Genomic DNA, 24156 nt, shown 5'->3' on the forward strand with positions numbered 1-24156 from the left:
GAGTTATGGTCGAAACGTCGTGAGAATTTTTTATTGTTTTATATATATTTTATTATTTTGTTGTTTCCCTTCAATGTGACTTTACCGAAAAAACTAAGAATATGAATTACTGCAGTCACGAAAGCTTTAAATCAAAATTCACTTTACCTTTCGTAAGGAGAGTTGATGGCTTGAGTGGAAGGTAGTGAGGAGGTGGTGGTGGTGGTATTATTGTTTGGAAGGGGAGTCCCCTTCCATAATAACGTCGGGGAACTGCCCTTCTGGGGTTCTTTCTCTTTTGTGCCTCTTCTCTGCCACTAACTGTGAGTCAGTTGAGCTCTTTCTGACTAATAACGTATCTAAAGAGGTTTGTTTCTGCCTCATACGGTAAAACCTTTGTCTGGGCAAGCGTCATACACGCTGGCCATACGCGTCTCAGCCATACTGGTTCTTTCAAGTCGTGATTGCCCGTTCGACCTCCGAATTTCGTTGGGTTTCCGAGGCAAAAAATGTTCGGAAAAAATAGTTTGAACACCGATTTGTTCGAGTTTTGGTGCGTTCGATCTCCGAGGCTCTACTGTATATTTATTCATCTTTTGCAAAATAGGGCGGTGAAGCTTCCCTCTCCAGCCGACTTGGTTATAAAAGACCTGCGTTCCAAGAGGAGTCGTTAACAAAGGTATTACTGTATTTACTTACCTTAAAAAGAAATAATTTTGTGTTACACTTAATTAGATCTGTATAAAATATTAACATGTTGCATAGTGCATGATACAATGATATATAATTGTTAGCAACATCAAATAAACGTGAACATCAATATCAACATGATCATATCTGCAGCATTAACCTTTTTGTGCAGAGCCACAGCCCATCATCTGAAGTTAAGCTTTTGTCCAGGAAGTACGAAGGCCCATTGCAATATTTGCCTGGTCAACACTTGTCAGTGACATGGGCCATGATGCTGGGTACTCTGTAAAAAGGAACTGCATCATCAGCATAGTTGAGATCAGTAAACAGTTTGTCCCCAGCAACCCTTAATCAATCTTTTATCCTTTTTGTATCTAGTAGATTTGCCAAATTCTGAGTAAAGGTTTTGGTTAGCCTCATTTCTCAAGTTTAGAATACTGTGAGAATGGGCCTGCCACTTTCTCTTAGCTAACTGGAACCTCCATCAGCCTGTTTCTTGGGCAGTGTGCTTGACTAATTTTCAGAGGGGGGGCCACTTTCGCCGATAACACATCATCAGTGTGAGGGCCGCCACACATTTGAAACCATTGGGGGTGACAGCAGCACAATGGGGAGTGTTTTCACATTTGTGTAATGTCGGGGGACGCACGTCAGGGGGCGCACTAAAGGCCATCAGGCGCTGCGAGTGGCCCGCGGGCCTTGCAATGAAGAACACTGATGTAGGGCGATCTGGACTGGCTAACCAGCACAGTAGTCGCCCCTGCACGTGTCCGAGTCCCAAACCTACCCATCTCCCCTCGGCATCGGGAGAGGGGAATTATGTCATTCCTAAATGTAAACAATGCTCGTATTCTCGATATCAATGTTAACTGGACAGAGCCCAAATAATTATGGGTTTGATGGTCAAGAGTAGGTATTCACAATTAGTCTTTTTAAATAATGTTTAAAATTAAAATTTCAAGTCGAATATTTGTATTATTATTTAAGTAATACATTATTTTATTCGTTTTTCCTTCAGGGCAATAGAACGAAATGAGACTAGAAAATGTAGGCATACAGTACAGACAAGACAGTACAAGCAAGGCAGTACACATACAACAGACAGTACAAACGATACACTGCGAAGCAGACAGTATATTTAGACATTAGAAACGAGGCTTAACAGGCAAGACAAAAATATATTGAATTAATCTTGAATCACGATAATACGTAGAATCGCAGGGGATATGGAGTAGAGTGAATCGTTACCTGTATTATTGAGTCATTGTTGCTTACACGTAGCTGTGCCCTAACTCTTGTTCTACTTTAATTTCATGTTAAGGTTGAGTATAATGAATGCGAAGATAAAGGACAATACAGAGCAGTGAAAGGGTTTTGCTGCCACCTCTGTTCTGCAGGTAACCAAGCAAAGCAGTAACACATTGTGACTAACAATGCATCCACTGCCCTATGTGGTCAAATGTTAGTTTGTAGAGTGTGTGGTTTTCATGTAGACAATATAAGCGATGAATGATTGCGTCTGCAAAGAATACCACACGTGAAATTATGGCAATGCTTGGAACAGAGTATTAATATAATTTAGCTGGGAAGGCCAAAGTTGATCACCATCACCAATAGGCGAGGTTATATTGAATCACCTGTTCAGTACTCAGCTGTGTGTTAATGCTCATAGAGAGTTTTTGGCTGCTATAAATTTCCGTACAACAAGCTATAATTTGTGGCCAGGTCGCTTCTGAAAAATATCTCAGTGGGCCTTACCTAGTAAAAAGATACAAATATCAGACATGCCTTTATTCTTTGCTCAAATTAAAGACTCTGTGGCATCATTTATTACAGCAGACCATAGCGTAGCGTAACATTAAAAGGCATTAGAAATACATCTTTTGGAATTAATATTATGCTATGTATAAACAACGTCATCAATTAGAAATGCATACAGATTGAAGAACGTCTTTGAAGTAAAAGGTATTGAGATGTAATATTTAATACAACGTTATTTTCTGACCTCATAATTACTTGAACTTGTCCATTTTACAGGAAAGAGGTGGGTTGATGACTGCTTATCCGATGGCTACCAATCTTTCTGCACATCTTGCATGCCAGGGAAGAGCTACATGGACGTTGCAAACCGTGATCCTCAATGCAAAAAGTGCAGCACCTGCAATATTCTCTGTAAGAGTTCCACATCAGTCGGTTTTCTGTGTATATGGATGTCATCCGATTGTGGAGATACATGCATCAAAGGCTAATAAATCACTCTATGTTAAACAGAACAACTAAATCGATGAGAAAGTGTTGAATCACCTTGTAATTCGTGAGAAAGTGGGTTGTGGTGGAAAAAATTGTAATAAGATTATAAAGGTCAATGAAATCCGAGATTGGTTGAAACCATGTTGCTTGATAGGCTGCACCCAAGATTCCATCTTTGGATGGACCATAGATGACAAGGGTCGATTCATGAGAAAGGTGTGCTGAGCAAAATCAATCTCAGGTTATTTCATGGAGTCACAGCACTCCAAGTTGGACTCGCTTTACTCCACAAGAAGCTGAGGTCGGTGCTTGAAGAAATGGGCAGACTGTGGGCTCTAATCCTGGAGCTGATCTTTTATCTCAACTTGAGCAGGGTGGTATCCATATTATTGCTACATATCATGAAATTAAAGAAAAAGGTTCTCCATCTTAAATAGTAATACAAAAGATGGCTGTCAAGATAATGAGCTGCTCGAATGAAGAAGACTGATCATCGCACAGGCAGTTGGAGCTGGCACTCCCCGGTTGCACGGCAGGCCAGCATGACGACAAGGTGGCCTGTCGAGTTTTACACCAATTGGCTCAAGAAGTTGCATCAATTGAAAAGGCAAATGCACAAAGTGTAAATGTATCATAAGTTGGTAATGTAGGATGGTCTAAGAACAGGACAAGTCTTTACTAATACGAAAAGCTAAAATTCAACCATTAAAAAAGGATGAACACACGCACAGGAACCTTGACAGAGAAATCATATACACAGATGACATCACTGGAAGCTCTAGCACTTCCTATTTTAGAGTTTAGATGAATATGTCCTGGTTATTCACAACTCACCTAAAATGTCCACAATTAAACAGTCAATAGGATCCATGGCAGCATCCACTAAGCCAATATCTCCATTAAAACAATGAAATTCTGGCAGATTACAGGCAATGTCACCCAGATAAAAATGTTTTTAAAGTCCTATTTTCTTATACACATGTTGTGCAGTAAGACCACGTGGAGATGGGATTTACTATAAGGGCTGTTGCCGTTTATTAACACTGTTGCACACAACACTAAACTCACACCAGAGGTAGGTGCTCTCTATTCTTGGTCCTTGCCCTGGACCCCCGAACACTATATTCTCCTACCCTCGGCTATCCCTTGGGGCTCTCTCGTCTGGCCGGAGTGGGGATTCATCCAACACCGCCCTGCGACAAGGACAGAGAAACCCTCTCAGCCGATCTTTACTGAATACTCGGAGCCCTGTTCTTGGCTATCCCCTTGGCTCTTCCACTCGTCTGCTCGGGATGGGGGTTCAGCCAACACCGCCTGGCGATGAGGAGGGAGAGACCTCTTCCAGCCGATCCTTGCCCTGGCTCCCCACAACGATCCCACCTTCGTCACAGGGTCCCCATTAAGTACCCCTTTGGCAGCTCCTCCACCTAGCTCAGATCCGCCTTTGTTCCCGAAGGTACCCCCTTATAACACCCGTGACATGACGTGATCCTCGGCTGTCAACTCGCTCGCACCTCCCTCTGTTCACCCGTTCATGGTTGCTCACACTCCCCATCACCCCCCCCTCCCCATAAAAAAATTTCAGCCGTCCCGGCTGCTAACTATACTGAAACCAACCCGCATTGGGGTCGATGGCAAACAGCCAGAAAACCATCAACAAGAACAATTGTAACAACAACATAACAATATCAACAACCATATCAATGGAGGTGTGAAGGCAGATCCGTCTGCTGGGGGGACAACAAGGGTGTTAAGGCAGAACGGAAAGTGCAAGGAAGGCCTTCATCTCTCAGTCCAAGGTGCCGAGCACAACATCAGCGATGGCTGGCGTTTGATGACAAGGGGCCAAGAAGGAGATGCTCAACGGAAAAGAGCTCCTCTGGACCATGTATGTGCCGTCAGTCCGCTCCCGTGGGCAGCATCCATGAGTGAGCGGTGCGTCCGCTGATGTCAGGTCGTTCCACGGGAACTACTAGGAGGGGTTCTGTGGGTGGACAAACAGATCAATTATGCTGCACCCCGCCCCGGCTGGGATGGCCCGGTTCGTCGGACGCGTCAGGCACCGGCTGTTCTGCAGTTGGGGATTAATCTACGGGACAAGGCAAAACATATCTTTTCAAACTGGATGGATACACGGTCCAGTGACGGTGACTGATCCGGATGCGCACGCACTGTGGCCGACGTACCTCCACGACCTCAATGGGACCCTGCCAACGGCGATGTAATTTCAGGGACATCCCAATGGGCACCTGGGGACAAGGTAGCCATGCTTTGTCCCCCTTCCTCTATAGAAGTCCGGATCCCTGGTGTTTCTGTAAGCGCTCGTTAGCTGCTTGTCAGTTGGCCGAATTATCCACGGCAACTTCCCGTGCTTCACGCAGCCTGTCAAGCATGACCCTCATCGAAGCGGGCATGACGGATCCCTTCTTAGACGAGCTCAGGCCCATTTGCACATGCATCGGGGGTTCTGGTTTTCTCCCATACATCAGATAAAAGGGTGAAAACCCCATTGAGGAGTGAGGGGCCAAACTGTATGCGGTGAGGACGCCCAGAATAAACAGGTCCCAGTCCGACTGGGACACGTTCACTTGGTGGCACAGCATGGATGTGAGGGTGCGATTTAACCGCTCCAACATCCCATCTGTTTGAGGGTGTAGGGCGAGGTATGGATTTTCTTCGTGCTAAGTAGGTCACAGACCTCCTTGAGCAGTTCGGGAAGAAAAATTCTGACCCTGGTCGGTCAGAAGCTGCTCAGGGGCACTCTTATCTAAAACATGCCTATGCAAAAAGGCATCGGCGATAGACAAGGCCGACTGATCTTGCAAGGGCCACGCCATGGGCCAACGTGTGAGGTATTTGACTCCAACCAAAAGCTATTTGTGGACCCGTTGGGAAGTTAGAAATGGGCCTAAAATGTTGAGGGCCACAAGTTCATTTACACGAGAAACCTGAATGGACTGCAGCGGGGGCCGATCACGCACAACCGGAGGCTTCCACCGTGCACAACAATTAGCGCCACGTTGCTTTCCATGCCCGGCCAGTAATAATCCCGCTTGATGGTCAACAAAGTCTTGTGGGTCTCTGTAAGCGAGACCATTCATCCTGAGAGAGACCTAGGCCAAAATCCATGGGCAGCGACGCACCCGGAAGAGGAGCCGCATCAGCTGTTGCCACAAATTGGGGCCCGGGGTCAATTGGGGCCCTGCAATGACACGAGCCAGTCATGCATGCACACCTACTGTCTTGTGGCAATCTAGACAAAGCGTCTGCATTTCCATGCTGTGCCCCCTTCCTGCAGCACCTCAATCCAGCGGGACAGCTGACCTGAGGGTTGATCTATGTGTAGCGTCGGAAATGCACCTCTTATACGGTCGGTATATACTTACCTGCAGTTGCGGGCACAGGCCCATAGGGGGTACCACCCTGAGCTGGGGAAGGGGAGAGAGCCGGACCGTTGAGGGGCCGTGTTCTTCCCCCCCCCCCCCCCAGACCTCAGGTGAGGGGTGGAGGGGTTCTTCCAGAGCCCCCTGGAAGGTTCCAGAAAGGGGGCGGTAACGGGGGCGGAGAGCCCCCGAGAGGTGTATAAAAGGGGCACCTCTGGGACAGCTCGGGGTAGTGCTCGGAAGACGAAAAACAGAAGACCAGCCTAGCCAGGACCCTGAGACCCCGGGACCCGACGTCCTTGTAAGGGCCGGGGCTGAGCACGAACCAGTGGTCAGGACCCGTACCTTGGCTGGGTCGGGTCAGTTAGTCTCCCCTAGGGCACAGATAGCCGGAGGGCTGGGAGCCAGCTTAACTCCGTGTGAGGGCACGCTAACCCGGAGGCTGTACCTCCCTAGATAGTGGGAGTTAAGGGGAGTTCTGTTTGTAGTTACAAATAAACTGTATTGCCTCTAAAGACAACGTCTCCAGTCTCGGTGGAACCCACTACATATGAGCAGGGAGTATTGCAAGGCAGCATGATCCGTCTGAACAGTGAACCGCCTGCCATACAAATGGGGCCTGTACAGTTGAATAAAGTACACAATGGCCAGCAAGTCCCTACGGGTCACGTTATAGCGTTGCTCCGCAGAGGACAACATGCGACTGCCATGTGCAACAACGCTCTTGGTGCCGTCGACCACTTGGGAGAGCAGAGCCCCTATGCCTGTGTCACTGGCATCTGTGTCTAACACGAAGGGCAGCGAGAAGTCGGGGTAACCCTATGGGGGGCGCATCAGCCAGGGACTCCTGAAGTGCAACGAATGCTTCTTCCTCCTCTTTGCCCCAATGGAATTTTTGGCCTTGAGCAGACAGCGCGTGGAGTGGCTTTTCGATAGGCGCAAAATCCCGTACAAAGCGATGGTAATATGAGGCAAAGCCTACGAAACTACGAACCTCAGCGACAGATGTGGGGGTTGGCCACGCACGGACGCAAGCAGTTTTATCCAGATTTGTAGCGACTCCTAAGGTGCTGACCACATGGCCCAAATACCGCACGGACGGCTGCAGAAAATGGCACTTTTGGGGTTTGAATTTCAGGTTAGCAGCACGCACTTTGATGAAGACCGATTCAAGACGTTGCAAGTGTTCGTCAAACGTGCGGCTGAAAACGATGACGTCCAGATATATCAAACAGGATTCCCACTGTAGTCCCTTCAAGACCATCTCCATGAGGCATTTGAAAGTGAGCGAATTCTCCTGGCAAAGTTTGTCGTCGGATTTCTCATCCTGTACTACGCCAGCCACACAACTGTCAACCGGCGTGGCATCTTCTGGTGGGCGAGCTGGGGTCGCGTGCGCCAATATGGTACCGGCCTGTATAACTACGTGTGAAGGACCCGCATTCAAAATCTGCAAAAAGGGCTCCTGGTCCTCCCACACGACTGTCAGGGCACCCACCAAGCAGGAAGTCGGTGTAAAGTAGTTCGAGGGAGTTAAGAGAACTCCCGCCTTAGGCATGTGCAATTGCATGGGGTTTGCGCAACCTCAGGGGTATCAACATTTCGGAAACAGGTGGAATCTTTATGGAATCTCTAGCCAAAGCCGTACACTGGTGGCAAGAGGAGTCGACAAGGTAGGGGAGTGTAAACAGTTCAATTGACAGCCCGATGGCAACTCCATACAACCTTGGTCGATTAAGATTTTAAGGGGAATTTTGGCTGAATATTCTGTGCCCAAAAGGCATGGCACGGCCAACTTGTTTGAGACCAAGACAGGGCCTTCCAATTCAATGTCACTAATTCGAATGGAGGCGACGATGTGTTTGAATGCCCAAACTATCTTTGTTTGCAGCAACACAAGCCCCCTCTGTAGGCCTCAACTGACCAAAGCTGTGTGGCAACAAGCTGAAAATCATTTCTGATATAATGGTGGCCGACACACCCGTATCCACCAAAATATGGACTTCTACCCCTTGAACATAATGAGCGACCGTGCAGGAACCTGCCGCGGCCGCCACAACCCGACGCGCGAGTGCATCCCATTGATGTACCCGCTTTGGCCACCCGACGGCCGACAGTGAACAGACATTATGGGCTGAAGAACATTAGCGGAACCCTATCCCCGCCAGATGTGTGAGGTGAAGGTAGCGGCCGAGTGGCTGATGCGTCGCGATTTGCCTTGGGCCCTGATGACGATGCCGATGTGGAGGCGGATGGAGACGAGGTTCCGCCGAAGGCACCAGGAACGCTGCAGCAGCCCCTGGTGATGTGGCCAGGCTGGCCACGGCGAAAGCACGTGGTGGATGCTGGCCCCTGCGAGAGAGGAGTCCTCGTTCGCCACCGCTGCTCCGGCCGACGACCACAAGCACCCCTCCGCGCACGGCTGGGCTCCCGCCTCCGACATGAGGGAGACGAGGCGCGCGGCTGACTGCAGCAGTTGGCCGAGCTGGCTGGTGAGGAGCTGCCAGCCCTCTGGCGACAGTGAGTGGCCGCGAGCGGCAGCCTCCATCCATCTTCTGCATCGGTTGCAGAAGTTCGGCAGGGTGCATCTCCAGGGCCCCGGACTCCGGGGACGTTGTGGGGACCTCCTTCGTCTCATCTTCATCGTCCAACTGCACAACGGGTGGGTTCTTTCTCTTTGAAGCCGACTTTGACATGGCGATGAAAGTTTTTTTTCCGGTCACTTCTGGCAACAGTTGTGCAGTAAGACGACATGGAGACGAGATTTACTATAAGGGCTGATGCCATTTATTAACACTTTTGCACACAACACTCTAAACTCACACCAGAGGTAGGTGCTCTCTATTCTTGGTCCTTGCCGTGGACCCCCGAACACGATATTATCCTACCCTCGGCTATCCCTTGGGGCTCTCTCACTCGTCTGGTCGGAGTGGGGGTTCATCCAACACTGCCCGGAGACAAAGAGAGAGAAACCCTCTCTATCAGCCGATCCTGATTGAATACTCGGAGCCCTGCACTTGGCTATCCGCCTGGCTCTCCCACTCGTCTGCCCAGGACGGGGGTTCAGCCAACATCGCCCGGCAACCAGGAGGGAGAGACCTCTTCCAGCCGATCCTTGCCTTGGCTCCCCACAATGACCCCGCCTTCGTCACGGGGTCCCCCTTAAGTACCCCTTTGGCGGCTCCTCCCCCTAGCTCGGACCTGCTTTTGTTCCCGAAGGTACCCCCTTACAGCACCCGTCACATGACGTTATCCTTGGCTGTCAACTCGCTCGCAACTCCCTCTGTTCGCCCCCTCATGGTTGCTCACGCTACTCTACACACACATCACCACATGAAACAGATAAAGTCACCTCATCGCAACTGTGTTATTATAATTACGATTATTGTTTGAGTTGATCTGTGATGAGGCATGCATTCTCGAATGCCATGCTACAGGTAAATGTGACCCACTGTGATTATAATGATCAAAGAATAACTCCTCTCATCCATACATTAGAATTATAATCTGTATTTCCACTGAAGGAATCTGATTAGCTATGCTTTTCAAAAATGTCCAGGAGGGGCGGATCAGCAAGTTATAACAACAAATATTCGTTTATAAGTTACCCTGTTCTCCACAGCCATCAAAGATTATACATGTTCCATCGTATTACCAAATTGTAATGTACACTATGCTAAAATGATAGCTACTTGGGACATTGCAAAGACCGACATTTTGTACATTAAACAAACAGTACAGTACTGAAACTAAAGTAAGTTTTTCTTTTGTTCTCTGCTGTGTAGATGAAGATGTTCAACGGTACTGTACTGTCACTAGTGACACTGTGTGTCAGTGCAAGGATGGATACAGTCGGCCTCATCCTTTACAGCCTTGTGGAGTTACATCAAACACAGGTGAGAAATGTCTTATTCGTCTCTATAGCCTCTGATACCAAGATATTCAATTGAGAGCGATTGGCATCATAAAATGCACCAACTTGCAAATGGTAAAGAATTTATACATCTTGGACCTCATTGAAATCTTGTTAGTAGGGATGTTTGGAGTTTTTCTCAAGGTACCAGGCAGTGATCCGTACTTGCCCCATTATATGAATTTCTTAATTGACATACCACAATACGTCAGAGAAATGTATACACGCAGATTATATTTCCCTTACTACACGTGTCAAGCCTGAAATAGGTTATTCCTTCACCAAGGACCTAACCGTGAATATTTCAGACATTGGCAACAGCATTCCATTGGAATAATTTGCTAGTAATTGCTGAACCAAATGTCTATTTGCAGCAAGGAAGTCTAGAATCAGCCATTGCCAACATATTTTGGGGGTACTGTTGATAGAAACCAGACCTACCATTGAAGATGAAAAAATTTAAAACTTATCCAGAAAAAAACAAGATTGGCAAAATCCTACACAAACAAGGTCAAGGTCCGATTCAATACAGTACACAAAATCCGTGATCTGATCCCATCTGTGAAGGATGTCATTCCTGACATGCAATACCCTGGGGTCTACAAACTAAGTTGTGTCTGCGGTAGCAGTTACATTGGGGAAACGAAACGACATGTCTCGGACTGGGTTCGCGAGCACAAGGCAGATCTGAAGAACCAATACCTTTGCCATAGCTGACCATTGTTATAACGCTGTGGGCTCGCATGATATTTTTTTCCGAGACCAAGGTACTCTGCAAACCTTCGGGCTACCATCAAAGATGTGTCCATGAAGCTATCCACATATATAAACATAGAGACAACTTCAACCGAGAAGATGGATATAAGCTGAGAAACCATTGGAAGGACATTATTAACCAGCACAGCGACCAGCTCCGCAACATGGTCTAACCAGTTTCCTGTCGCAGCTCAGCAGACAGCTCCACAGCCTGGATTTACCCAGATTCCTCGCGCAGCTGCCAGCACGACGTCTTTTGGACCGCTAACAAGGCTGCTTTTTTTATTTTTGGTTCTTTTGGTAAAGTCATGTAGAAGGGAAACAATAAAATAGAATAAAATTTTAACAATAAAATTCTCACGACGTTTCGACTGCAACACAAGCAATCATTATCAGGTGTGAAAACCACAGCAAGAAAATTAGATTTTTTTAAAAAAAAGTGGCGTTTTTTAACGTTATCAACACGGAGAGCGATTTGACAGTTTGTTCAGATGGACGAGTCCATCTATGTTCGGAAAAGAGGAGAGGGGAGACGAAAATAATGGATGAGGTCTGAAAGCCACCGTAAGCGTGAACAATCAATTAAGACCCAAAATGGTATATCAAATCCTTCCAATGATTGCTAAGCCAGAATCCATCTTCTCGGTTTAAATTTTCTCTGTGTTTGTATATGTGGATAGCCTCATGAACGAATCTCTCATGGTAGCCGGATGGCTTGCAGAGAACCTCCGTCTTGGAGAAGTCAATGTCATGTGAGTCCACTGAATTATAACAGTGATCTGCCATGGCTGAGGTGTTCGTCCTACCGTGTTTCAAGTCTGCTTCATGTTCACGGATGCGGTCCGCGATATGTTGACAATTTCAACCGAGAAGATGGATTCTGGCTTAGCAATCATTGGAAGGATTTGATAAACCATTTCAGGTCTTAATTGATTGTTCACACTTACGGTGGCTTTCAGACAGCATACATTAATTTTTCGTCTCCCCCCTCCTCTTTTCAGAACATAGATGGACTCGTCCTTCTAAACAAACTGCCAAATCGCTGCCCGTGGTGCTAACGTTTTTTTTTAAATGAATAAATAAATAAAAACACCGTTTAAAAATAAATAAATGCAAACCGCCACTTCTTTCAAATGTTTCTTTCCGTTGGCTTTCACACCTGATGATGACCGTTTGTGTTATGGTCGAAACGTCGTGATAATTTTTATTGTTTTATATATTTTATTATTTTATTGTTTCTCTTCAACGTGACTTTACCGAAAGAGCTAAGAATATGAATTACTGCAGTCACGAAAGCTTTAAATAAAAAATTGAATTCAATTACTTAACCGTACAATCTGAAATAAAAAATCAAGCACAGTGTTTTTCACACTGCAAGGCACCATTCTGAAGATCCCATTGGAGTTAAAATCAGGTTATTCTGTGTTCTTGCACAATTGTAAAAATATGTTTTCGTAATTTTTTGTGGATTGTGTGTAATCTACAAACGAAACCAAAATTTTCATGTACAGTACACACATGTACAGCCTTTGTGTCAATCCACTGCTGGATGAGGTCCTGAAATTTTCATATCAGGGCTCTACGACACATTTGACCACTATTAAAGTGGCGTGTAGCATAGTAGCGACAGGGCGCGATCATTGCAACGCACTACTCTAGGATAGGTCTCGCAAAAACATTACCAAGCTGCAGCGTTACAAAATTATTTGGCATGTGTCGTGACGGGTACTGCAAGATCCGACCATGTCTGTCCGATGCTCGCTGAGCTGCTTTGGCTTCCGGTTGCCAAACGAATACATCAGTGCTTGCCACAAATGAACCACAATACCTTGCTGATCTCGTCAAGGAGCATAAACCAACACACAAACTACGGTCATCATAGTGGCTTTTCGCTAGCCATCTAAAAAAGATGGTCACTGCATCGCGTGCTTTCAGATGTGCTTGTGCAGCCGTCTGGAACGCTCTTTCGATATTAGGAAGCCACTGGATCAAATGCACGTTTAGATCGAGATTGAAAACAATTTTTTTTATAACTGCTTTTTGTGGTAAGTTTGTTGCCCTTCCTGCGCAACTCCGATTAGCACAGTTGGCTACGTGCAGTGCGAAATAAGTTCAACATATGTGGATCATGGGTGTTATATTATAAAACCGTACCATGCTGGTTAGTGGGGGGTTGCTGAAGAGGGGTTGCATAGATTCAAAGTACACCAACAAATCTTGCTACCATGTCCCCTGTTTCCCACCACAGCATGTTAAAAATAATATATACTTTGATCCATCAGGCTTGCTTGTGCATATGTACTTCATGAAGCCGATCACTGCAGCAAAGCTAATGTAGTGTGGAACTGACCAGTTGTAACAATGTTTGTGGATAGCGCTTGCCTACAACATCTAGCTGTCTGGCATTTGTTTAATTGGCCACACTGCTGATGAGATTACAATTATAAACCATCCCCCAGTTTGCTGCTTAAATGTATGTTACTAGAAAGCATTGCTCCCAAATTTAAATTGGTTGATGCACTGATATAAAAGCATAGGCACTGGTGTCGATGTAACATTATTTCAGAGGGTGTTATGCAATAGTCTTGGCATTTAATTGTATATGTCAATAAATATACATGCTGAATGTTTATCCTCTGCCTTTTGCTGCCTGCAGAAAAAAACATTGCAATTCTTGCTGGAATTGTGACCTTCATTCTTCTGGTGGCGGCCTTATTGATTTATTGGAGGAAGAAGAAATGCTTATACCCCTTTGGTAAGAAACATTACAGCATTTTACGTAATTTTCATTGTTTAATAATGAGACGAATGCTTCCACGAGTGGCCCAGCTGTGATTCATGAGACAACAAATCAGGGCTGTAGATTAATTGGAAGACTTCCTAGTGCACATCACAAAAACTTGAAGGGAAATGGGCAATATCCAAGATAAGACTAAGCAGTAATCCTGCTTATTACAATGTTATTGAGCAGCATTTGAATCATGCAAAATATTCACTTAAGATTCTAGTCAACAATTACACTGGATAACACATTTTTTCCCCTTGGTAGTAAGTGTTATTTCCTAATTGCTTATGCCTCCACATACTTTGCTTTTGTGACCATTACAGTGATATTTTGAAATTTTCCAGAACATTATTGATAGATTCAGTGCTGAGTAAACTTGGAGTATCTTCTAGAATATTCTAGAACTTTCCAGTAATATAAATAGAAGCCTTAAGACCACTAGTTCATATTTAGTTCCAGTGGCCCAAGTGAATACATATCTGTATTTTTCTGAGATGGCATCAAGAGGCTGCAAGCATCCAGCAGACGCATTTTGCTATGTCTGCAGCCAATTTATCAAGACACGAGCAAAAAAGTACTCTGTGGAAGCATCTCCTAAGATGTGTGAGGCCTACATGGCATATTTTGGCATGCCTGTTGGGGATCAAGACACACCCTGGGCACCTCATTTCACCTGCGAGCAATGCAAAAAAAACCTCTGGAAGATAAGATGGACCATTGTGGCTCGGAATTTGACGTTATTATATTTTTAGTTTTTTCGGTAAAGTCACGTTGAAGAGAAACAACAAAATAACAAAATATATATAAAACAATAAAAAATTATCACGACGTTTCGACCATAACTCAAACGGTCATCATCAGGTGTGTCGGTTTGCATAAATTTATTTTGAAAACGCCATATTTATTTATTTATTTATATAAAAAATAACGTTTGCGTCACGCGCAACGATTGGCTGTTTGCCAGGACTAGTCCATCTATTTTTTGAAAAGAGGAGGGGGGAGACGTCTCACAAGACTCTTCAACGTAACTAACTTCAACAAAATGTCACCAGACATCCACCTAAATATTTCAAAAACACAAAATATCACGCAACTATACATGTGTAGTGTCTTAAAAAAATACTCACATCGACACGTTGTAAAAAGTCCCTTGCTTACACTTTATTCACCTGTTCTTGCACCAGTTATTGGCACTCCTATAACTATCTGTACGGTCACATACACTTAACTTCTCCCCGCTCTCTTATTTATTCTGCACGTTACTTATCCTGCACTCAGCAGCTCTGCTCTCAGCGACTCCACACACAGCAGCTTCGCACTCAGTGACTCCGCACACAGCGTCTTCGCACTCAACGACTCCGCACACAGCGTCTTCGAACTCAGCGACTCTGCACACAGTAGCTCCATACTCAGCGACGCTGCACACAGCAACTTCGGATCTCCATCGCTGCCCTCACCTATGCTCCCTCAGACCTGCTCACCCATCTGTCCCAGGCAGGGGGTTCAGCCAACACCCACCTGGCGACGGCATGAGGGTTGAGGTCCCATTGATGGCTGGAACGGCAGTGGCGAGATGTCTTCACTCTTGATTCCCGGCAACAACTCCCCTCGTTCAAAAACACTCCCGCTTATATCCCCCTGCTCATCCCGAGTCCTCACGTTATCCCATTAATCTCTTATCATCACCCCCCATCTCCTAGGTGTCAACCTCCGGTCACAGTGTAGCACCTGATCGACCTCGGTTGCACCCGCTTCTCCCCTTAATTACTGGCGGTTTGTCTGTGCAAACCTCATGTTGCAACGCAAACACCTGTTTGCCCTCTGTTGCATCCGTTTAACTGTGCGCACCGCATATTTCTTTCCTCTACACATGCTTTATGGCAACACCCAAATTACCTATTCAATAGGACCTTCAGAACCTCACAAAGTCTAAGATTCTGGAACCTCTTTGAGATCGAGCATGAGCTCTCAAAGTGCCCTCATTCAACTTTGAGTCCCGGGAGTGAGTCACCTGCAACACTGCCAAAGTTCTTAACCAGCATGGAATCACTGAGTCCACAGAAGAAACTACCAATTACAATTTGTCCTGCAAAAAATTGTCTGTATTTAATTGAATCGGAACATCACATGGCAGATGTAGCTATATTATGCACTGAAAAATTAAGAATAGCACGAAGTGTAATAGCAGACATAAATCTCAAACCTTGGAGCACATAGTGTGGCACTACCTGCTTTTAAAATTCACTTGTAGGATTCCAGATAATCATCAGGCTATTCCTGCGACCGTTCACTGGTTCAGCAACCTCGACATAAATTTAGCTTCCACCCATACAATGTTACTCTACAATGTAATGTACATTGATACTGTCATCCAAGTGTTGTGCCGTAGAACCACACAGAGACGAAGAATGCTGTAATGGCTGTTGCCATTTATTAACACTGTTACATTTGTAATAAACGACTTCCACGACGACTCTGGACTGTTGTCTTTTATTTAACAGAATGTCTGCACAGCTCTGCTCTCTCCGTCTGAATGGCTTCCCTCTCTCTCTCTACCGATGCGCGCTCTCCCTCTTCCACCATCGTGGCGTGTCTCTCTCTCTCTCCACGCTCGCCGCTGGCTGGCGGTGCTTTGAGTGGAGAGAAGGCTTTGCTGGCAGAGCCCGCCAAGTGGCCGGTGAGGAGTAGAGGTTGGCGATGATGCAGTCCGGACTCCAGGCTCCCCACCTGACCAAGAGTCCTCTCACTGTCTCTCCTTATATTGCTCTCGGCAGAGCTATGCTCCGCCTCGAGCCATGCCCCCTCGTGGATCCTTCCCAATGGTTCCTGTACAAACCCACAAGCTCCGCTCTTTGGCCCTGTAAGAACCCTTCCTTCTGATCGGATATTAGATACCTAGCAGTGACTATGCAATTAACCCTCGTCGTTCCTTAGATGGCGCTCTCTCATTACTCATTCAACACTCTAAACTCACACCAGAGGTAGGTGCTCTTTATCTTGGTCCTTACCCCGGACCCCCGAACACTATCTTGTCCTTCCCTCGGCTATCCTTTTGGGGCTCTCTCACTCGTCTGGCGAGAGCGGGGGTTCATCCAACACCGCCCGGCGCCGAGGAGAGAGAAACCCTTCTTCTCAGCCGATCCTTACTGTATACTCGGAGCCCTACTCTCGGCTATTCCCTTGGCTCTCCCACCCATCTGCCCAGGACGGGGGTTCAGCCAACACCTGCCCGGCGATGAAGAGGGAGAGACCTCTTGCAGCCGATCCTTGCCCTGGTGCCCCACAACGACCACGCCTTCGTTACGGGGTCCCCCTTAAGTACCCCTTTGGTGGGTCCTCCCCCTAGCTCGGACCCACCTTTGTTCCTGAAGGTTCCTCTTACACCACCCGTGACATGACGTCATCTTTGACTAACAACCCGCTTCGCACTTCTCTCTGTTCGCCCCCTTATCGCTTCTCACAATACTCCTCTACATCACCCCTCCCCATAAAAAAAAAATCAGCTGTCCCAGCTGCTAATTATACTGAATCCAACCCATATCGGGGTCAATGGCAAACAGCCAGAAATATCAACAAGAACAATTCTAACAATAATAACAATAACAATGTCAATGGAGGTGCGAAGGCAGGGCCGTCTGTGGGGGAACAACAAGGGTGTTTAAGGCAGAACGGCAAGTGCAAAGAAGGCCTCCATCCCCCAGTCCAAGGTGCCGACCACGTCAGTGATGGCTGGCGTCTGATGACAAGGGGCCCAAAGGGAGGTGCTCAGTGGAAAAGAGCACCTCTGGACTGTGTATGTGCCACTGGTCCGCTCCCACAGGTAGCATCCGATTTGTGAGCAGGCGGTGCGTCCGCTGATGTTGGTTTGACTCCCAACGGGGAACCAGGCCACTCCTCGGAAACTACTCAGAGGGGTTCTGTGGGCCAACAGACAGAAAGCTTATGCTGCCTAGCATCCCGGCCAGGATGGCCAGGTCTGTCAGACGCATCAGGCACCGGCTGCTCCGGAATTGGGATTAATCTACAGGACAGGGCAATACATATCTCTTCAACCTAGATGGATGAACAATCCATTTGCACGTGCATCGGGGGTTCGGTCTCCCTCCCGTACATCAAATGAAATGGTGAAAAACCCATTGAGGCATGAGGGGCCAACCTATATGCTGCAAGGATGCCCGGAATAAACAGGTCCCATTCTGACTGGGTCACGTTCACTTGGTGGTACAGCATGGACGTGAGGGTACGATTTAAACGCTCCACCATCCCATCGGTTTGAGGGTGGTAGGGCGAGGTACGGATTTTCTTCTCGACTGCTCCTTGAGCAGTCGAGAAGAAAAATTCCGACCCGGGTCGGTCAGAAGCTGCTCAGGTGCACCCTTATATTAAACGTAGCCGTGCAAAAAGGCATCGGTGATTGACGGGGCCGACTGATCTTGTAAGGGCCACACCATGAGCCAGCGTGTGAGGTATTCGACCCCGACCAACAGAAACTTGTGACCGCGTTGAGAAGTTGGGAATGGGCCTCAAATGTCAAGGGCCACAAGTTCGTTGACGCGAGAAACCTGTATGGACTGCAGCGGGGGCCGATCACGCACAGCCGGTGGCTTCCGAAGTGCGCAATCCTGATAGCCTTTAATAAATAGTGTCACGTCGCTTTCCATGCCCAGCCATTAGTAGTCCCGCTTAACAGTCAACAAGGTTTTGTGGGTCCCTTGGTGCATCAATTTCTCATGAATTACACGAGTCAGTTTCCCTTGGAGGACTGTGGGCACCACAACACAGTATCTCACTAGCTTCGCATCCCAATACATAAGGAAGCAGTCATGCAGGGCAACGGCCGCGTTGGTTGTCGGGGTAGAGTAATGGTTGCCAGATTTAACCCTGTGCTGAAATTTCAACGGACGTATCCTCAATCTGAAGGCGAGACCATTCATCGCGAGGTAGACCTAGGCCACAATCCGTGGCCAGCGCCACATCTCGAAGAGGAGCCGCGTCAGCCATCGCCACCAACTGTGGCATGGAGTCAACTGGAGCCCTGCAGCGACTCGAACCAGTCATGCATGCACACCTACTGTCATGTGGCAACCTAGATAAGGTGTTTGCATTTCCGTGCTGTGCCCCCTTCCTGTGAATGATGTCAAACGCATACTCCTGCAGCACCTCAAGCCAGCGGGACAGCTAACCTGAGGGTTTATCTATGCGCAAGGAATATTGTAAGGTGGCATGGTCCGTTCGTACGGTGAACCGCCTGCCATACAAGTAGGGCCTATACAACTGGATGAATTACACAATGGCAAGCAGCTCCCTGCGGGTCACACAATAACATTGCTCCGCGGAGGACAACACGCGACTGCCGTATACCACAACTCTTTCGGCGCCGTCGACCACCTGGGAAAGTATAGCCCCTATGCCCGTGTCGCTGGCATCAGTGTCTCGGATAGAGGGCAGGGAGAAGTCGGGATAATCCGGGGGGGGGGGGGGCGCATCAGCCAGGGAATCCCAAGGCGCGACGAATGCTTCCTCCTCTTTGCCCCAAAGGAATTTTTGACATTTAGCAAACAGCGCATGGACTGGCTTCGCAATAGTCGCAAAATCCTGCACGAAGCGATGATAATATGACGCAAAGCCCACAAAACTGCGAACCTCTGCGACAGATGTGGGGGTCAGCCACGCACGGACACAAGCAGTTTTCTCTGGATCTGTAGTGACTCCTGACATGCTGACCATATGGCCCAAATACTTTACGGAAGACTGCAGCAAATGGCACTTTTGTGGTTTGAATTGAATGATAGCAGCACGCACTTTGATGAAGACTGATTCTAGACGCTGCAAATGTTCCTCAAACGTGCGGCTGAAAATGATAACATTGTCCAGATATATCAGACAGGAGTCCCACTGTAATCCCACCAAGACCATCTCCATGAGGCGTTGGAAAGTAACTGCGGCCAAGTGGAGGCCCATAGGAAGCTGATTGATTTGGAACAGCCCCTAGGGTGTGCTGAACGAATTTTTCGGTTTGGCGTCCTCGTCCAATGTCAACTGCCAGAAGCCCGAAAGCAAATCTAGAGTCGAAAAGAACCACGCACCTGAGAGGGCGTCAAGCGAATCGTCCATGCGGGGAAGCGGGTAGGCATCTGCTACCGAAATTTTATTTAATTTATGGAAATCAACGCAGAATTGGAGACCCCCATCCCGTTTTCTGACCAACACTATGGGGGCTCACCAAGGGCTATTAGAGGGAAAGGTGATGTCCGCCACCAACATCTCATCAATCACAACGCGGACATGACATTTCTCTCTGGGGCTAAGGCGATGGGAGTTCAACTGAATAGGGAGGGAATTTCCCGTGTCTATGTGATGAGACAGAAGGGACGTGCGTCCGATATTGAATTTACTATTGCTAAAAACATCGCTAAATCATTAAATAAACGTTCAAAGCTGCTGTCGCTCTTTAGTGGATAAGAGCTAATTTTCCTGGCAAAGCCTGGAGTCGTTCGAATTGTCCTCCTCGACTACTCCAGCCACCAACCCATCAGCTGGCGTGGCGTCTACTGCTGACTGAGCATGGATCACATGCGCCAAAACGGTACTGGCCTGCATTACTACGCGCGAAGGACCTCCGTTCAAAACCTGCAAAAATGGTTCCTGGTCCTTCGACACGACCGTCAGGGCACCCACCATGGAGGAAGTCTGCAAAAAGTAATTAGAGGGAGTTAAAAGAACTCCCGCCTCAGGCCTTTGCAATTGCAGGGGTTTGCGCAATCTCAGGGGTACCGACATATGAGAACCAGGTGGAATCTTTATGGAATCTCTAGCCAAAGCCGTACACTGGCGGCAAGAGTCAACAAGGTAGGGGAGTGTAAAAAGTTAAATTGACGGCCCGATGGCAACTCCATACAACCTTGGTCGATTAGTATTTTGAGGGGCATTCTGTCCAAGAAATCCGTGCCTAAGAGGCATGGCACAGCCAACGTCTTTGAGACCAGGACAGGGCCTTCCAATTCAATGTCGCCAATTCTAATCAAGCCGACAATGTGACCCAATATTCCCATACTGCCTCTACTTGCGGCAACGCAAGCAACTTTGACAAGACTCAGCTGACCAACACTATGTGGCAAAATTCCAAACATCATTTCGGATATAATGGTGGCTGACACACCCGTATCCACCAAAATACGAACCTCTACTTCCTCAATTGCCCAACGACCGCGGAGGAACCTGCTGCGGCTGCCACAATCCAATGCATGAGCGCATCCCACTGGTGTACTGCCTTTGGCCAACCGGCGACTGACCGCGAGCACACATCGGGAGGATGATGAATGCTAGTGGTGCCCCGGTGAATCTGAACCTGATCCCCGCTAGATGTGTGAGGTGAGGGGAGCGGCCGAGTGGCTGATGCGCCACGACTCGCCTGTTGTTTTTATGACAACGCTGATGTGGAGGCAGAGAGCGTTGAGGTCCCGCCGAGGGCTCCAGGGGTGTTGCGGCAGCCCCTGGCGATGTGGCCGGGCTGGCCACAGCAGAAGCACTTGGTGGGTGCTGGCCCCTGTGAGAGAGGAGCCCTCGCTCGCCACCGCTGCTCCGGCCGACGCTCACCAGCACCCCTCCAGCGCTGGTCGCGTGCAGTGAAGGCGGAGAGACGATCACCTTCGTGTGGCATGACGACCTCCGCTGGACCCAGGTCCCCAGCACACGCTGCCACACTGGGCCACTGCCGCAGGCCGAGGTGGGCCTGGATACCTTGTGCCACCTTAAGAGAAGAAATGTCCGCGTCCTCCATAATGGCCAAGACGACGCCGAGCTCCCATACAAGGGAGAGCCGTCGCTCCAATGCCAGGGAGTCGAGCGCCACCTTGTCAATGTTGGGATAGGCTGCCCGACCCAGTGCCAGCAAGGTGCTGCGGAAGGTGAGAGGTGTCTCGGCGTCCCCTCGCCTCCGCAACAAGAACTTCGGGCGAGTGCTGGAGGGCAGCTCAAAAATCGCGGCCATTTGAGCGTACGCCATGAGGGAGCGTCGCCCTATCCGAAGCCGGAATTAAATTGAAGGCAGCCAAGGAATCGTCATCTACTGCCGTCGGAAGTACCTCGAGTGCCTCGTCCATAGGCCATCCGACCGAGGCGTAAGCTGCTTTGAACCAGCTCTGGAAAGATGTCCAATCACCCCCAGCTGCAGAGAATGGGCGAACAAGAGGCAGGCGCCGAAGTTTGAAGGAGCTGGAGTCAATGGCGCCCCGTTGCTGCGTCGAACTTAAAATGGCACCCAGTCGCTACGTCGCACCCGTTGAAAAGTTGGCACCAAATTCAAATGTGGCGGGCAAAGAAGTGGCATGAAGCGCCCGTTCCCGCTCCAATACTGCGATGGGCGTGCACGGCCAGAATATCATCTCCCGATGTAACCCAGGCTGAAATGACACTCTCTCGCTTCCTCAAGTAGGAGCCCGCAACGCACGCTGCGCATGGTGCCATCGTGCTAGCCAGCGCTCTCCCAAACCCCCACTAGGGTTGGTACTGCACCCCGTGTCTGGGGTGTGCACGATGACGGTGCATCTTCCGCCGTGGCCTCGCAGGCCCGGCACCACTTAGTAACATTCCCAGTCACTACACAAGTAATACACTGTTTAACTGCATAAGTCGATGGGGAAAACCTGTGAGCAGATAACAGTTACCGTTATTTTCCTGCACACAAACGTCTGGTTGTACAAGAACAATGTGCATGCATAATATGCATTGCCATATGAATAATCCAACCAGTAATGGATACCCATTGTAATTTATATGCATTTCTTAACCCCCCCCCCCATGGACTTCGCACGTGCGTTGCTCACAAGTGACGGCTTCACATCTATCCCTCTATTTAAGAACGAAACAGGATAATTTTTTCACAAATCTGGCTATCGCCTGATGATGCTAGTTGTCATTACTGAAGAAACGTCGTACTCAGATTGTAAATGTTGTGGATTTACTCTCCAACACACCTGTGTGCTGTAGGAGTGACACATTGGCATGTTTTGTTTACCTAATTAACATTACTAATTGGCTGTGTCGGGTGGTGGCAGGCTTAATAGCACATTTATATTTATGCGATCAAATCCAAAAAAGATATCAGAAAAAGTCTTTTTAGTCGCAATACTTGGTTGCTAATAATAACTTGCATCATGCACAACAGATTAATTAATGTAAAACAAAGTAATTACTGTCCAATTGATTCAGTAGATATCTAATAACCGATAAACACGATTCTATAAAATCACACCTATACCGTCACTATGATCACGTGCCTTGCAATATGTTTTACTCCACGTGTTGTAGTTTACTTACGAACCGAGCAGGTTCACTTTTAGACACACTCCCATAATACCATAGTCATAACAGCAGAACTCATACATTGTGCTCCCAGGATCATTAGCAATGCTTTCAGTAGATGCTACAGAGTGGACATGTGTTACGTCTTCTTGTACAGGAACAGGTGATTCTGGCAACGTGACAGAGACTGTGCCACTCCTTAGTGTGAAAGTGCCCAAGGATGTCCTTGAGGTAAGTCAAGCAGCATATGCTGGGGCCTGGCTCCCATGACATTGCATCACAGGAACTCATGTACTCTCGTGGAGCCTTCCACTTTCTAGTTGTGAATGTAGACTCTCCCAAAACTATCTTATCCCTACTTTTGGTGTGGTGGTGTGGGTTGTGGTTTGTGGTGATGATTGTTAGGGTGTTAGAATGGTCAGCCTAAGCTGGCCAAAGTTTTTTCCATCATGTTTTTCAAGACTTCCCTGGGACTCTGTTGTCTGAATGTTGCCCTTTTGTACTTGTGGTGGTCACTGTTTGTCATGTTCTTTTGCCATGGAATTTTGTATAATTTTCATCTATTTTTCTTACTCTGTATTTTGCTCTATTTTCACTGTTTTGTATTTCACTGTATTTTAAGTTGCTTTGAGATGCTGTGGAATTGAAGCTATAAATACAGATCATCCTCATCAAATAGCACAATTGCAATGTATTGCCAATCACAATATATTTTCCACTGTCTTAAAAAATACATTTACTCATACAATAAAAGTAATCGGCATGATCTATTTACAATCGATTGGCCAAAAACTGTCATACATTTCAATCGCAGCTATAGCTGGAATGATTAATCAATTAAATTGATCCATTAACTGTAATTTGTTATTGACTTTTTTGTGGTCAATTGCACTGGCCATTGAAAAATGGCACCTGCTCCACTTACTGCCTCCTGAAGACAGGAACCCAGTATACATTCAATGCTGAGCCAACGGCATGTGGATGGACCGTTAGACGAATGTTCCATGCTTACTGTAAATTTCCATACAAGCTCCACTCTGTGACGTGGCTAATGATGCAATGTACTTCACTAAGCTCCTACGTCACCTCCCATCCAA

The 24156-nt window shown here is 47.5% G+C and overlaps 1 long non-coding RNA gene across 1 annotated transcript; it reads left to right on the forward strand.

Annotated features, from left to right (window-relative positions):
* Positions 1 to 1032: 1032 nt before the first annotated feature.
* On the forward strand, positions 1033 to 14465 carry LOC142918396 (uncharacterized). The gene is made up of 4 exons (XR_012937620.1): positions 1033 to 2066; positions 2707 to 2841; positions 10088 to 10198; positions 13628 to 14465. It is a non-coding gene; the product is annotated as an uncharacterized LOC142918396 (long non-coding RNA).
* Positions 14466 to 24156: the final 9691 nt, after the last annotated feature.

This window comes from Petromyzon marinus, chromosome 1, assembly GCF_048934315.1.
Source record: "Petromyzon marinus isolate PM22_M1 ecotype Great Lakes invasive population chromosome 1, UKy_Petmar_22M1.pri1.0, whole genome shotgun sequence".
NCBI lineage: Eukaryota > Metazoa > Chordata > Hyperoartia > Petromyzontiformes > Petromyzontidae > Petromyzon > Petromyzon marinus.